Here is a 15,947-nt window from a genome sequence, read left to right as displayed (position 1 = left end):
TTCCTTTCACGCAAAGTCAATACCTCCCTAATTTCTGGATTACTTCATAAATTACCTATTTCACTTGTTGAAAGCAGTTAGGAAATTTGTGGAAAAGATGGAAGTCACTTTGTAGCACTGAAGAAGCTGAAGTGGAGGAAAGTGGAAAATAAGATGGAATTTAGGATTTCTCTTGTAAAAGAAAAAGAAAAACAAATCCTCCAAAATTTGTTTTTATTTTTATTTGAAAGACAGAATTACAGAGAGCAAAGATAGAGAGATCTTCCATCTGCTGCTTCCATCTTCCCTAAATGACCACAACAGCTGGAGTTGAACTGATCTGAAGGCAGGCGCTTCTTCTGGGTCTCCCATGTGGGTGCAGGGTCCCAAGGACTTGGGCCATCTTCCACTGCCCTGCCAGGCCATAAACCGGGAGCTTGATCAGAAGTGGAGCAGCCTGGACCTGAACTGGTGCCTATATGGAATGCCAGTGACACAGGTAAAGGATTAGCCCAGTATACCTTGACACCAGCCCTTGGGGTTCCTTTCTCATATTGACTAAGGGTCTCAGGAAGCCAGAGCCTTCACAATAAAGACCTCTAAAGCTCCTGTTTCAATGTAACCAATAACCTTCTACTCTATCAGGTTAACTTTTGAAAGGTTTCCTTTGTTCCATTATAAAGAACATGATTAAGCTATAAGTCTCCTAAGGTTTGAGACTTTGTCAGTTTCTTCTTAGCAATGTGCCCCACATGCTTACAGTAGCACCTGGGGTATAATAGAAATTTACTATAAAATTTTACTGAATGATTAAATACAACTCATTTTCTGTCCTAAAGAGAGCTTGGTATAGCAGAAAGAATACTGGCTTTGTATTGATTCTTTTATCTAACATCAATCATTGCAATTTCCCAAGAGGTCAGTAGAGATTACTTGCTCTTCTAAATCCATATTTTCCCTAGCTGTTCCTAACCACTCTAGTGGTTTCAATCACCATCCATAAGCTGCTGATATTCACATTTCTACCCCTGCATATATTTAATTATCCACTTGACATATCTGTTTAAGTGACTCACAGTCACCTCAAGCTAATCATGTTTCAAATTGGACCCATTATGTTTCCCCTATACCAGCCATTGTGATGAGCTGAATCAACTCTGTATATATAACACTGATTGAGACTAATGTTTAGCCTTTGGAAGCCTCAAAATATTATTTCCAGTGCCATATTGAGGCTACTTCAAAATTCCCATTGCTTATATACATTAGTTCACCAGAAGTCAGACACAAAGAGACACAATTCTAATCTTCCTTTGAGTTAATCTTTGAGTTATGTTCTCTTCAAGTTCTGACAAGCAGAATAAGAAGTTGAGAAGAAAGATAAGGGAAAAGCCTGTTGTATAGGCTTTACAGAGACAGAGGCGTGTATGAAAGGAATAGCTTCCTGCAAGTTTAAGTGACTCAAGAAAATGGAAGGGTTAAATGACAGAATCAGGACAGAATTTTTCAACACTGGTCCAATTGTTGTTTTGGGACAAAATAGTTCTCTGGTTGTGGGGGAAGGTGCAAACTGTCTTGTGCGATGTCCTTGGCCTGTACCTACAGGATGCAGTAACATCGCAGCTTTGGTAATCCAAATAGGTTTCAGACATGGAAAAAATGTTCCTTGCTTGGTAAAAAATGACCCCTATCCTCACAGAGGTGACCACTATTGACCTAGGATACGGGTTTATCAGAGATTGGTAACTGTAGGAATTATGTTAACAAATGATTGTCTAATGGGATTATAACTAAATCCTTCTACACATACACTTCATCAGTTGTGATAATGAGAAAAGATCTGCAAAGAAGATTTTTATGGTCATGGATTATCATAATCACAGACACTATGACCAGTACAAGAGTCCCAGCATGACCTCCAGTACAAGAGTCCCAGCATGGCCTAATAAAAAGCTAGTAAATCACTATATTATATTTGTATAATTCCTTTGACTGATTAAGATCATTTTTCTTTATCAATTTATTAGGATATTTTAGAAGACACTTGGAATTCATTGCCTCTTAACACCTAATGAAAAAGCAGTGAGTTACATCAAGTACCTTAAAGACATCGGTAGACATGAATAACAACATTTTACTTTTCGGGTCATTAGAAGAATATGGATGCCAGCTATTTAAAGTTCCAAATGACTTGAATATAGCTGATTTAAAAATATCTGTAGAAAAGGACTAATTCTGTGGTGGAGCTATTCAAGAGCAGTTTATGCAAAGAAGATACACAGAGACAGACAAGGACTCATAAAGTCTTGGCCCCACCAGCCTACCTACCTAATTAACAACTTCCCAAATGCCCGTTTCAGAATTATTGCTGGCATGGACTCCCAGAATACCACATCCTGCCTTGGTCTTCACTATCTCTAACAGTCTGTTTCACAGAGAGAACTGAGTATCACTTTCAGATTAGATGTTACTGGAAATAAGTGGGTATGATGATCCCTAAATGGCTTCCATTTATACTACAGAGAGAATATTAGCAATAAAGACATGCATATGTCAGTTTATGTGTCCTACAAATAAGAAATAGACATTGTCCCTGTGGAAATTAGATTTATTTGAAATTTCCAGAGTACTAACTGCGAAGGTTAAGTTGTTTGAAAATGTAGCCCTACCTACACATTGCATCTGTAATAGTTGTCTCCTGTGTTGCCTTGCATAAACCCTTGCACCCTTAACTTCAATAAACAGATACAGAGCAGGTTGAGCTAAGAGAACATGGCCTTCCATGCCTTTGGGATTGGTGACTACTCTAATAGTGGATTTCAAAGGCTCTTTTTGCAAAAGGCTCTTTTTGCAAAATTCACAAATAGTATATATTTTATGACTCTGTTTATAACATATATATGCAAACACATAAATCTATGAGATAAAATTTTCACACATATGCTTATACTTCTTGTTCTATACTAGTACACTTTGGTTTTTTAAAAAAATGCTGTTGATGGTCTGCTGAATGAATTTAGTAACTTAAAGGGTTGTGACCCGTAGTTTGGAAAAATATTCTTCCAGTGTGACCAAGATTTTATTTGAAGGCTTATGTAATTGTGGAAGTAGTAGGTCAGTAGTTTTATCAAGTTTTGTACTGATCTATGTAACAGAAATATAAACATCTGAATTTTTGCATATTCAACTTTTCCCTGAGGATATCATCATTTTGTGACAGCATTAAATAATGACTGACTAATAAAATATTTTTAGAAAAACCTTCTAGAACTAATTTAGAGTTAGAGTTTCTTCTGTTTCATTTGTTAAGTGCAGTTGTAGGCATTAAATCACTGTAAAACTTCTGCGTACTGCAAAATAATTCCAAGTTCGGCAGTCTGTGGGGAAACAATCCTTCAATGGCAAGGCCATAGACTTAATGAACAAACACTCCTTGTTTGTAAAAACCAGATAGAAGAACTCATGGGTGAAGACTCCTGGAAACCAAATCTGTTGCCTAACATGCCTAAAATTAAAGGGTTCTCATCACAATTGTCTATATTTTATATAAGAAATGTTTCTGTCATTAAAGCTTATTATGCAAATTATCCCAGGTGTACTATATACATGGGCTGTTATGCAAGATATTCCAGATGATGAATACATAAAAACCAAAGCCATCCCTATATGAACTCTCATGAAACTCAGAGTTTGAAAGTTTCTGTTTGGAAACTCAAGATGAAGGAATAGGGTAAGGATATGTTTAAACAGATGGAGAATCATCATTAGCTAGGGTGAAGCAGAGAGGGCACATTCCAAGAAATAGGAGAGGACAGGCCAAAGGCAGAGGGGCACCTGGAAACTGATGGGCATGGGAAAGCAGTGGAGACAGCTGTATGGTGTTGCAGTGACCAGATAACCCAGCGGCAGTCAGCAAGCGGTAATCTGAGCTCCACCAGAAGCCAGGTGGGAAAGGGAGTTAACCAAGAGTTAAGGAGGCCAATCCAGGGAAAGAATTGCCCATCCATCCTGCTGATTTGTTTGATTCGAACAGAAGCAGAGGAAGGGCAGCAGGCCCCAAATAGGCAGTGCAGGAACAGGGTGGATTTCACAACCCAGACCCCAATCAGAGCTGCATTAGATGCCATTTTGTTTAAGGAGATAAAAGTTGTCAGACGGGAGTGTATATGCATTAATCTGGGAGCAAACTCAATTTTGGCTCAATGACTGCTCTAACATGGCATTCTGTAGGTTCCACCCAAAATAGGTCTGAGTAGCGCCCCCCAGCCCTAACGGCCAGCAGATACAGAACTCCACCAGTGGCACCTCAGGTGTACATAGTGGCCAAGGCTATGAGACTGGAGGAACAACAGTACATGTGCTGAACTGGAAGTAAACCCACTTACAATTCAGTGTGTTGCACTAGTCCTACATGGAAAATAATACCTAACTTCGACATCCTACTGTCAAAATACGTACTGATGGCACTCAGACTTAAAGAGCAGCATCTTTTGGGGTGCCTTTCAGGTTACTGATGAAAGCAAAGATTAAGGAATGTTAAACTCTCATGTGGCTAAATACAATGAGAAATCACAGGAACTTTCCAGATGACATACTACCATGCCCCACAGTGCACAAGTGTAGCACCACGGTTTGCTGAGATAAGTGATAAATACCTTTGTAATTTTGGGCTTCTATGTCTAATACAAAATGCATAACAGCATCACATTTGCATTCTATCAAGTGGTGCTAGCATTTCAGACCACTGTCTGTGTCAATGTGCAAATATGTAACTATAATCTATTGATTATAGTTAAATTGCTGGAAATGTTTTAAATTTAGTTAATTAATGAATTAGTTAATTAATTTTCTGATGCAGTTCCAAAGTCTCTGGGATTTCCCTGCCCTAGACTGCCTCTCCCTATTGATTTCCTCTATTTTATTATGGTATGGTCCTTCAAAAACAGTCATAAATCCATCTTTCTGCTATTTAAGTGTATCCTGACATAATAGAGATGCATAACTGGATTGTATTTGTACATCTCAGTATGATAGTCTTTTATACATTTCCTCTAAATGACTATATGTATATGTATGTGTTGTCCATCTACTCTATGGGATACCACTCAGCCATTAGAAAGAATGAAATTCTATCATTTGCAACCAAATGGTCCCAACTAGAGACCATTATGCTCAGTGAAACAGGCCAACCCCAAAAGGACAAATATCTTATGTTCTCTCTGATATAAGGGAACTTTCAGGTAAAGTACAAGATCAATAGAATATAGTAAATTGTTGGAAATACTTCTGTGTCTGTGAGTCCAGTGCCAGTTACTTACTAGGATAGGGCTGTTGTGTCTTTTCTTAGGAAAAGTTTTAAGTCCTCTCTATGTGTGGTTTTCATGAGAAACAGAAATGAAGGTAATGACTACAGCCAGAAGATGTGATTGAAACGGTTATAATTACAATGCATGACATCGGCCCTACTTATACCGATATGACTTTACTAATCGATAGTGGTTTTTCAACATGTGGCTCCTCAATACAAGCCTCAGGAAGTTCCAGAAGAAAATCCAAAAAAATACAAATTCAGAGCTCTACTTGTCTAAGTTAAGGTGTATCAGGAGCTAAATGGAAGATCTCATCTCAGAGTGATTTTCAGTCTGTATTACTGCCCAGTTTTGTTCACCCTGGTTGTGACAGGAGAAGGTGTTACAAAATGGCTGTTTGATATTTGAGAATCTAAGCCTGGGAATCAAGTTTAGAGGACCCAGATAAAGGGTTGTCATTGTTCCATTTTTGCAAGAATGGATTCAATTGGAGACACAGAATAGTATACTACAAAGTTTTTACAGTGAAAACAAAGTTGTAATACGCATCCAAGTGGTGTTTCATTTAGGCTTTTGAGATGTCTGGGTACACTTGGAGAACTGGTGCAAAAGTAATTTTCACAGCCTCATTACTTGAGGGGCCAAAAGTCCTCATAGAAAACAATTCCTGCTCAGGGAAGAAAATATCACAAAAACTCGACATGAGTCCAAAGACAATGGGTCAACCTCATTAGAGAGGATGATGCCAATTACAGCATCAGTACATAGAACCCAGCTGATTAGTCACCTATCCAACTCATTCAAAGAGACTCATATTTTCATCTTAGAGCTGAATCAAAAAAAGAAAAAGTGAAAATACAATGAGCTGTTTCACTGAAATTGTTATGACACATTGCCTGTTTGGGCTTTACCTTGAAATATCAGGGGCATTAATTCCAACAATTCAGATGAGCAATGAATATCTGCAATAAAGATATCTCTCCTAGGTAAAGGCAGTGGACATCAGCGGCCTTAATGTAAAAATGCCCAGGAGTATCACCAACACTAAGAACTATCAGCAACCATCAGTAATGAGTGATGCCTTAGGAGGCAGTAGATTGTGTCACTTTTAGCATAGGATGTGTTACTAAAGCCAGGAGAGCAAGACAGTATAAGGCATCATTTCAGAATCAAGAAGACTGGTACAAATGGCACCTGAGAAATACTCCCAATAGTCTTCTATCTCTGTTACATACTAGGTTGAGGAGTAAAGTGTAGTAGGTGCTACATTTAAAAAAAATGTTTATTTTTTCATATATTTGAAAAAGCCAGAGATGATATATAGATAGATATGTATAAAAAGAAATAGAGAGAGAGAAGAGAGAGCAAGGTCTTCCATCCATTGGTTCATTTGCTGTATGCCCTCAACAGCCAGTAATTGGGCCTTGTTGAAGCCATGAGGCAGGAACTCCATCTGGGTCTCCCACATGGGTAGCAGGACTCCAAACACTTTTCCCAACTTCTAATGCTTTCCCGTGCACATTAGCAGAAAGTTGGGACAGGAAATGGAGCGGCTGAGTCTTGAACCAGCACTCTGATGTGAGATTTAAGCCCCAAGCAGCAGTTTAGTCCGCTGAAACCTAACAGCTGTCCTGACTAGATTTAAAAAAGAAAAAGAAAAAGAAAAAAGCTCCAAAGTGGTAGAAATATTGTTTCATCATTGTCAGCATAAATTTATTTTACAATCAGTGTCATGTTGCCTGGGAAATGAAAATCACTGATGGTTATATTACTTTTCTAGTAAGAATGTAAATAAATGTAACATGGAAAATGAGCTGAATATATTATAAAAAATGAAGCAAAAATAGGCATACTCACTTTGTCTAGCAATATTAATTGCCCAATTTACAAAATTATAAGTGGAGGCACTGCGGGCTGACACTGTGGCACAGCAAGTAAAGCAGCTGCCTATGACACTGGCGTCCCATATGGGTGCTGGTTTATATCCTGGCTGCTCCACTTCCAGTCTGTCTCCCTGCTAAAATGCATGGGAAAAGCAATGCAAGATGGCCCAACTTCTTTGTCCCCGAACCTGCATGGGAAACCTGGATGAACCTCCATACTACTGGCTTTAGCCTGACCTCGTACTGGCCATTGCGGTTATCTGGGGAGTGAACAAGATATCTCTCTCTTTCTTTCTTTTTATCCCTATCTCTTTGTAATTCTGACTTTCAAAAAGAAGCAAATAAAACTAAAAATAGAAGAAATGATCCAACATTATCAATGAGAGATTAGCAACAATATCAATGATGAAAAGTATGAATTATCAATGAGAGATTATCAGTTAGCTGGTAATATATAAACTGAAAAATCCTAACATGTCTCAAACTTCCTGTTTGATCAAGTCTTTTACATCTCTTAAGCATTACAATAAAATGTCATAAATATTAAGCACTTACTATATGCCAAATACTTCATATAATCTCTCACTCAATTTTCATAACAAACTTGCATATTAAGTAATATTATTCCTGTTTTGTGAATGAACAATGCTGAGGCTCAGAGAGACTGACTTGTTGAGGTACACTACAAAAGCGTGGTTTGCAATACTGTTATGACTACTTCATTCCTAATGTTCTCTATGTTTAAATATTTTTGTCTTCTAGGTTGGTTTTGAGAAATGGAAATAAGCATGGAAAATGTATACAGCTGTCACAAAAATGGCACATTATTGCTGTGACTCAGGAGAATATGTTTTTATTTTAACATCCAATTTGCATATTGCAAGTACCTTTAAACTCATTCGATGAATATTAAGTGATTGATAATATGCACTTTCAAGATCTACGTATGAGAAAACAGGGTCTTATAAATGAGCTAACCAATGGCAATGAAATTTCATCTTTCATCACCGAGAAAGCAGGATGTTTTGGTAAGATGGCAAATGAATGGCACTGAAACAAGATATGAAAATGCGATTTCATCAGTTGCGCTTTCTATGAACACAGTTTACATTTTTTGAAATACAAACTTTTGAACTCTGAATTAAAATATATAGAATAGCAGGTCACTTTTATGTATACATAAAGTGGTGGTGGAGATAAGGACAGAAATATAATGGCACTGTTTCCATGCTTCACAAAACTATTATTTATTTAAAAATCACTTGGTTTTGCCTGATATATGGTGGGTGAGAGGTAAACAGTTTATATTTCCGTATTTGTTTTCATGTAAACCAGTTAATCACATATAGAAATGTTAAGGATTGTTCTGAGTTGAAGGTTATTACAACTGTGAAATTAAAACGTTTCATTGACCTCCTGTGGTTCGCAGGATGAAATGAATCTTGAAAGCCTAGCAGTTCTAGCTAGCTTAGCATCTGCTTTTCTTTCTGTAACTTATCTCAAGTCATTTCACCCTTTACTACACTCCAGCCACATGGTTTCAGGATCATGGTACGTACTATACCCAAATTGTGGTACATCACTGAAATTCTGTCCTCCCATTAGAAAACATTTCAAATGTAATAAGTATGTAAAATGAGAAAAAATACCCATGCTCAAGGGAATATTTGAAACATCCTGGATTAATGTCATAAAGCTTAGATTTATCAGAAGCAAATTCTTTTTTAAGAATCCTGTGTCTTGATAACATTGAATTTGCTAGACAAAGGGAAACATTATTTGTTTCTCTGATCCTCTTTTTCCCCTTCAAAGAATTTGAGAAAGTTCTACATCGAGGCTCAAAGTGGCTCTGCACTCCTCTCCTGCCTTCTGTGTAAATTTATATGTAACAGGGCGAAAAGTAAAGGGGTTAAGAAGAAACAAACTTAGAAGCCATAACCAACGTGCTGCATGGACCTTGTGCTTATATTTAGGAGAGGAAAACTATAGCTGACAAAACTCATCTCTGAGGGCCAGTACTGCGGCACAGTGCATTCAGCACCACCTTAGACACCGCATCCCATTTGAGCCTGGTTTGAGTCAAGGCTGTTCTGCTTCAGATCCAGCTCCCTGTTAGTGTGCTTGGGAAAGCAGTAGAAGATACAACTCAAGTGCCTGGGCCCTGCACCCATGTGGGAGAACCAGATGGAGTTCAGACTCCTGGCTTCTATGGCCCAGCCGACCATTGTTGCCATTCGTGGAGTGAAACGAACATCTCTCTGTGTCTCTGTAATTCTGTCTTTCGAATACATAAATATTTAAATCAAATGAAAACCATCTTACTATAATTACAAAAAATTTAATCTACTCTGGATTCTAGGTACTTTCAAAGCATTCCCGACAATTTTGGTAGGTATAATAATGAAAGACATGGTGGCTATGTGGGAAAGTAATTCCCTATTAATTAGACACACTCAGGATATTGAGGGATAAATTGACACGCTGTCTAAAATATGTAGCATAGTCCAGCAAAATTCAAAGGATAGAGTAAGCATAAACAGACTGTCAAAATGTACACTCAACACCCAGAAAAAAAAAAAAAACACCGAATGTAAAAAGAAAAAAGCTGCAAAAAGATAAAAGGAGAAGAAAGGTCAATTTCATTATTATCAAGAAACAAGAAAGGCCAATTTAAATCACGGTGAAAAATCCAGATCAGAGATTGGCATTGCAGTGCAGCAGGTTAAGGTGCCCCTGGGAACCCACATCCCATCTCAGAGTGGGGTTCAAGGTCTGACTCCTCAGCTTCTCATCTGCTTTCTATTAATGTACCTGGGAAGAATGAAAGCCTTCAGATCCCAGCCACATGTAGGAGACTCAGAGTTTCTGGCTCCTGATTTTAGCCTGGGCCAGCCCTGCTGTTGCTGCCACTTGGGAAATAAAGTAGCAGATGGAAGATCCCTCTCTCTCTCTCTTTCAAATAAATACATAAGCCTGTGTGTGTGTGTGTGTGTGTGTGTGTGTGTGTGTATCAAGTTACAGAGAAATCTTCTATTTACTGATACACTCCCCAAATGACCACAATGACCAGAACTGAGCTGATTCAAAGCTAGGAGCTAGGATCTTCTTCTGAGTCTCCCACATAGGTGCAGGGTACCAAAGAGTTGAGCCATCCTCCCCTGCCTCCCCAGGCCACTAATAGGGAGCTGGATTTGAAGTGGGGCAGCTGGGACTAGGACAGCCACCCATTTGGGATGCTGATGCCACAGGTAGAAATTAACCTGATATGTCACCACACGGCCCCCAATACATAAAAACAAAAAAAACGGATAATAGCAATCACTTCGAAAGGAAAAAAAAAATCTCCCCATGACCAAAAAATCATATTTTTTGTGACAAATGAAAACCTTGAAAATATTGTTGTCACACACAAGAACTAATGTTCCCAGTTTATATGTAAGTTCTAGAAATTGATAAAAGCAAACAATATAATGGAGTAACAAAAAAAGTACATGGATGCACAGTTCAAAGACTACAGTACAAATTCCTCATACCATATGAACAACTCGGTGTCACTCAAAATAACACAATTATTCACTAAAGTGCATGAGCAAGTTTTCACTAACCAGTTTTGGAGGAAAAACTCTCATAAATTCTGCTGGGACAATTCCCAAGAAGGATTATTTAAGAAAAAAATTACAAATGAATAAGCGTTTTATTTATTTATTTATTTATTTATTTATTTTAAAAAAGGCAGAGACAGAGGGAGATATTCCATCTGCAGTTTCACTGCTAAATTTCTGCTGAGCTGGGCCTGACGGAAGCCAAAAGCCAGAAACTCCATCTGGGTCACCTATGTTGGAGGGGTGGGGAGGGACCCATGCAGTACTTGAGCTATCATCACCTGTTGCCTCCCAGGTTGCACTTCAGCAAGAAGCCAGAACTGACAGCAGAGCCAGAATCCAAACCCTAGCACTCCAATATGAAATCGACGCATCCCAGGCAGTGTCTTAGCCATTAGCTGAGTGTCCGTTCTACAATCTTGTCTTAATAAACTTCTGTCTCTCTCATAATGAGCACAGGGACTAGTACATGGTGGTTGATCAGTTGTCTTTCTCAGTGAATCTAACCTTTCCAGACTCCACTTGTTTTAATGAATCTCTTCCCATAGCATCTTGCTTATGTTTCTTTTATCGCCTTCATTGGCTCTTGTGTTAATCTTGTGTTAAAATTATTCATTCGCGTTGTTTTTCTTTATGCAATTATGAATCCCTGGAGATTTAGTATGGTGAACTGAGAGATATTAACAAGTTAGAAATAAATTTCCAACAATTTCTTCTGAGTCAGAAACGATGCCAATATTACCCCATGTCTGAGATGAATGTTCTCTAGTAAAATAATAGTGTCCCAGTAGATGAAAATAAGAATTAAATCATGAAAAACATCTGTACTCATTACAACCATTTATTCAGAGACCTCACACATCCCAAGTCCTTTGCTTAAATTTTCATGGAAATTCATTGTTTCTTCAGTTTCCTTCTGTTTCCAGTATTTTAGGATTCATTTTGAAAGACATTAATGGTATTCAGACACAATTCCACAGACTAAGTGTAGAATAATATTAAATGGGAATCAGTTTCAAGATGTTTTTCCCTAGAGCACACAATCTGAATGCCTGAAAGTGCCTTTTCCAAAGGCTCAGGTGAAATGCACTGATTTATCCAGTCATTCATCCAGCAAACATTTTTTGAGCAACTACTATACTAGGAAACCTGAAGTATTCAGGAATAAATAAAATATGATCTTTGTCCTCAGGGAGGCAGTATAGCACAGAGGCTAAAAACATATAGAATTAAATGAACCATCTTGGAAACAATGCTACCCTCTTGACTAGTTACCTGGCCTTGAGCAAGTTACTAAATACTGTACCTCAGCTTTATGCTCTGTAAACCATAGATAATTATAATGATTTTGTTCTAAGTGATGCACATGCATTTTATACATTGGTCAGTACATAATGGGCACTGCAAAGGATTTATTTCCAGTCTTGCACTTCAGAAACATTCTTTTCACTATAACACCTGTCTTCCTTACGGTATATGTAGTATATGATCATACTTGAAATACTTACAGACAGACGTACTACAGACGATATTCTTGTCCTATTTCTCAGCAGCTTTGCGGCATCTACAAAAATTCAAAATAGTGACGAAATGAGCGTATTAAACTAGACAGCCATTAGTAGGAAGCTTAGGAAAAGCGATTGGTGTTGTAGCAAAGTAACTTGCTTTCTACTTGTCTGCCATCCCATGTCAGAGCACTGCTTCAGCGCTCTACTCCCTTTTCAGCGCAGCTCTCCACTAACAGAAACGCAGTGGAGGATCACCTGAGTGTTTGAGCCCCTTCCACTCGTAGGGGAGATCCGGGTGAAGTGCGTGGCTTCTGGAGTAATCCTGGCACAGCCGTGGCCATTATGGCCATTGGAGAAGTGAACCAGCAGATGAAAAATCAATCTCTCTTTCATTCACATACATACATAAATGCATATTGTTTAAAAAGAGGACTAAAAAGAAGTTACATATGACTGATGATGAGAGAATACAATTTATTTATTTGAATCAAACAATGGAATTCCGAGAATGGCTCTACATATATGACAGGGTCTTCAAAACTGATGTTGGCCAGTAAATCAAGCTAGCAGTTGAGTCACCAGCACAGCTGTCAGAGTGCTGGTTCAAGTCCTGGCTACTCTGTTTCCAATCCAGATCCTTGCTAAGGTGCCTGAAGGGCAGCAGAAGATGGTTCGAATACTTGGCACCTTGCCACCCACATGGAAATCTTGGTGAAGTTCCTGGCTCCTGGCTTTGATCTGGCAGTGACCCAGTCACTGCAACCACTGAGAAATAAACCAGTGGATAGCAGATCTCTTTCTCTGTCACCCTGCTTTTCAAAAACATAAGTACGTTTGTGAAAATAAATACATAACTGTGTGGGATCTTCAGAGGGTTCACGAAAATCTATATTATGAAAAAAACGTTCTTCGAAGTCTTCAACCTATTTTAGTTTTTTTTATCTTTTCATAATTGAGGGATTTTTAAAAGTTTATTTATTTATTTTTACAAAATTTATAAAGAGAGAAGCAAAGATAAAGAGGTAAGGCCTCCCATCCCCTGGTTCACTCCCCAAGCGGCCACAATGGCTGGAGCTGGGCCAAGCAGGAGCCAGGAGCCAGGAACTTCTTCCGGGTTTCCCATGGGAATGCAGAATCCCAATGCTTTGGGCCGTCCTCCTCTGCTTTCCCAGACCACAAGCAGGCATCTGGGTGGGAAGTGAAAGAGTAGGGACACAAACCAGTGCCCATAGGGGATGTTGTTGCCACAGGATGGAGGATTAGCGTGCTTGGTGGCCACCATACCCACCCATTTATGGTTGAATTTTATCAATTCTTTGCATATGCTTGAAACGTATTTTCTAAGTTGTATATGACTTCTGCAAATATTTTATTCCAGCAGTGATTTCTGTTTTTATTTTCTTGAAAGTATCTTTTGCAGTGTAGAAAAATTCAGTTTTAGTGATGTTTAGCTTATTGAACAATTCTTTCGTGGCTTATACTCGTGGCCCTGTATATAAAAAGTCGCCCTCAAGCCCTAGGTCATCTAGATTTTTGCTGGATTGCCTAGAAGTTTTGAAATTGCATAGTGTTAGTCTTCCAGTTCTGTTGTTCCTCTTCAGTAATTCTGCTTTTCCTAGAATATTTACAAATTTTTGAAAAGCTTTAATTTTCCAAATTGATTGGAATTCTAATTGTATTTGCTTATCTTGCAAAGAGTTGCTTTACTGAAATTATTCATCACTTTTGTTTTCTATGCATGTACAATTAATGCCATTTAATCTTCTTTTTCAATTATTATGGCTTTGACTTGTTTTTCTTTTTGTTTTTTTTTAAAGATTTATTTATTTTTATTACAAAGTCAGATACACAGAGAGGAGGAGAGACACAGAGAGGAAGAGCTTCCATCTGCTGATTCACTCCCCAAGTGACCGCAACAGCCAGTGCTGCACTGATCCGGAGCCAGGAGCCAGGAACTTCTTTCCGGGTCTCCCACATGGGCTCAGGGTCCCAAGGCTTTGGGCTGTCCTCGACTGCTTTCCCAGGCCACAAGCAGGGAGCTGGATGGGAAGTGGAGCTGCCCGGGATTAGAACCTAGAACTGGCGCCCAAATGGGATCCTGGGGTGTTCAAGGCGAGGACTTTAGCTGCTAGGCCATGCCGCGGGGCCCAACTTGTTTTTCTTGCCATTGTGCTTTTTCAAGAATATTTGGGATAATACTGAGCAGAAGACATAAAAGCTTGTCCTTATGTTTCATATTCAGAAAAAAATACTTCACCACTAACTATGCAGTGGTTGTTTTAAGTTTTTAATATATTTTATCAGATTAAGGAAATTTCTTTTATTTGCACTCAAACTATTATTTTTTAATCATGAATGGGTGTTGAATGTATCAAATCAGTTTTCTACATCTATTGAGATTACACATTTTCTCTTTCCTTCAGTTAATGAGACCAATTACACTGATCACTTCTCAAAAGGTGAACCTACCCTGACGTCCCACCTAGAAGGAAAACATTCTCTCACACGGAGTCTGTCGACTCATGCTCAGCCAGTAATAATGGACCTTGGAAGTAGAGTTTTTCCTTACCAAGAGTTAAAGAACATACAGTCTGTACTAGGCTCATTATCTTGTTCAAGATTATCTTTCCCTGCTTCAAACACAGTAGCTTTGCGTACACTCTGCTAAGTGTATGCATCAATGGCTCTTGGACATGCCTGCAGCTTTCAGGTGTTTTGGACTAAGAGGGTAGTTAGAGTCTGTTCTCCAAGACACAAAATAAGTATTCTTAGTGAATTGCCCTATACTGGGTGGCAGGAGGGACCTGCTAGCCCCTAAGGGGGGCCAAAGAGCCCTATGGAGGCCGATCTGTCCTCCACATTAGATGGTGTTGTTCCATCTGGTATCTGACTGCATTCTGGTAGCTCTTACACCGTAATGTAATGGATACAAGTCCTTGGAGTCCTCCTCTGGTACTTGTAATTGATGCAGTATTCTGCTTAACAGTTATAATACCTAACTTGATAATAAAATATACTTTTATATATGGCTAAATTTGGTTTGATACAATTTCTATTCTCTTTTCCAAGAGTCAGAATGGTCTGCAGATTTTTTTTTTTTTGTCTTGTAATGTGCTCATCAAGCGGAGAAAAGAACACTGAGCTGACCTGGAAATTACTGGGAAACGTTACTGACTTTATATCATCAGGAAGAACAGATTTTTAAAAAGTATTATTTGTTGTTTAAGAGTTTGGTAGAAACCGTGGAAAAATCTGTGTCTGCAACTTATTTCATGTGGATATTCAATGACATATGTAATTTTGAAATTTTCTCATGCATTTTAATTCTATAAATACTTTAAACCCCTAAGACATTTCATTATTTATAATAAACTGACAAAGTTCACTTCCACAGCTTCTGACTCTTCGTTGCATCTATCAACCTCTATCTATATTTTGTTATTTTATTTGAAACACATCCTTTAGTATTTCAACTAGTGAGGGACTTCTGGGGAAAAAAAGTTCATCAGGAAATAGCCATTGTCTATATTTCCATTAAACTTTTCAAATTTATTTTTTATACTTCTTATGTGGTGAAGTATTAAGCCTTTTTACTATAACGTAAGATTTAAAACATTATGGGGAAAAAAAAAGTGGGATGGACTCATTCCAGTGTGTGTTGTTGCT

At 38.3% G+C, this 15,947-nt stretch overlaps 1 protein-coding gene across 4 annotated transcripts in view; it reads right to left on the bottom strand.

Moving 5' to 3' along the window:
- Positions 1 to 15,947, bottom strand: part of HMGN5 (high mobility group nucleosome binding domain 5) — a 62,298-nt gene that overhangs the window by 30,365 nt on the left and 15,986 nt on the right. For 3 of the 4 annotated variants that reach the window (XM_040999451.1, XM_040999448.1, XM_040999449.1), the window contains exon 2: positions 12,282 to 12,337. The exons of the other annotated variant lie outside the window; for it this stretch is intronic. The gene's annotated coding sequence lies outside the window, so the exon portion shown is untranslated. The remainder of the gene's footprint in view (positions 1 to 12,281; positions 12,338 to 15,947) is intronic. 4 annotated transcript variants of the gene reach the window in all.

This window comes from Ochotona curzoniae, unplaced genomic scaffold (genome assembly GCF_017591425.1).
Source record: "Ochotona curzoniae isolate NIBS_2020 unplaced genomic scaffold, NIBS_Ocur_1.0 scaffold_1852, whole genome shotgun sequence".
Taxonomy (NCBI): Eukaryota; Metazoa; Chordata; class Mammalia; order Lagomorpha; family Ochotonidae; genus Ochotona; species Ochotona curzoniae.
Note: the sequence above shows the minus strand (reverse complement) of the source record. Positions and strands in the feature narration are given on the sequence as shown.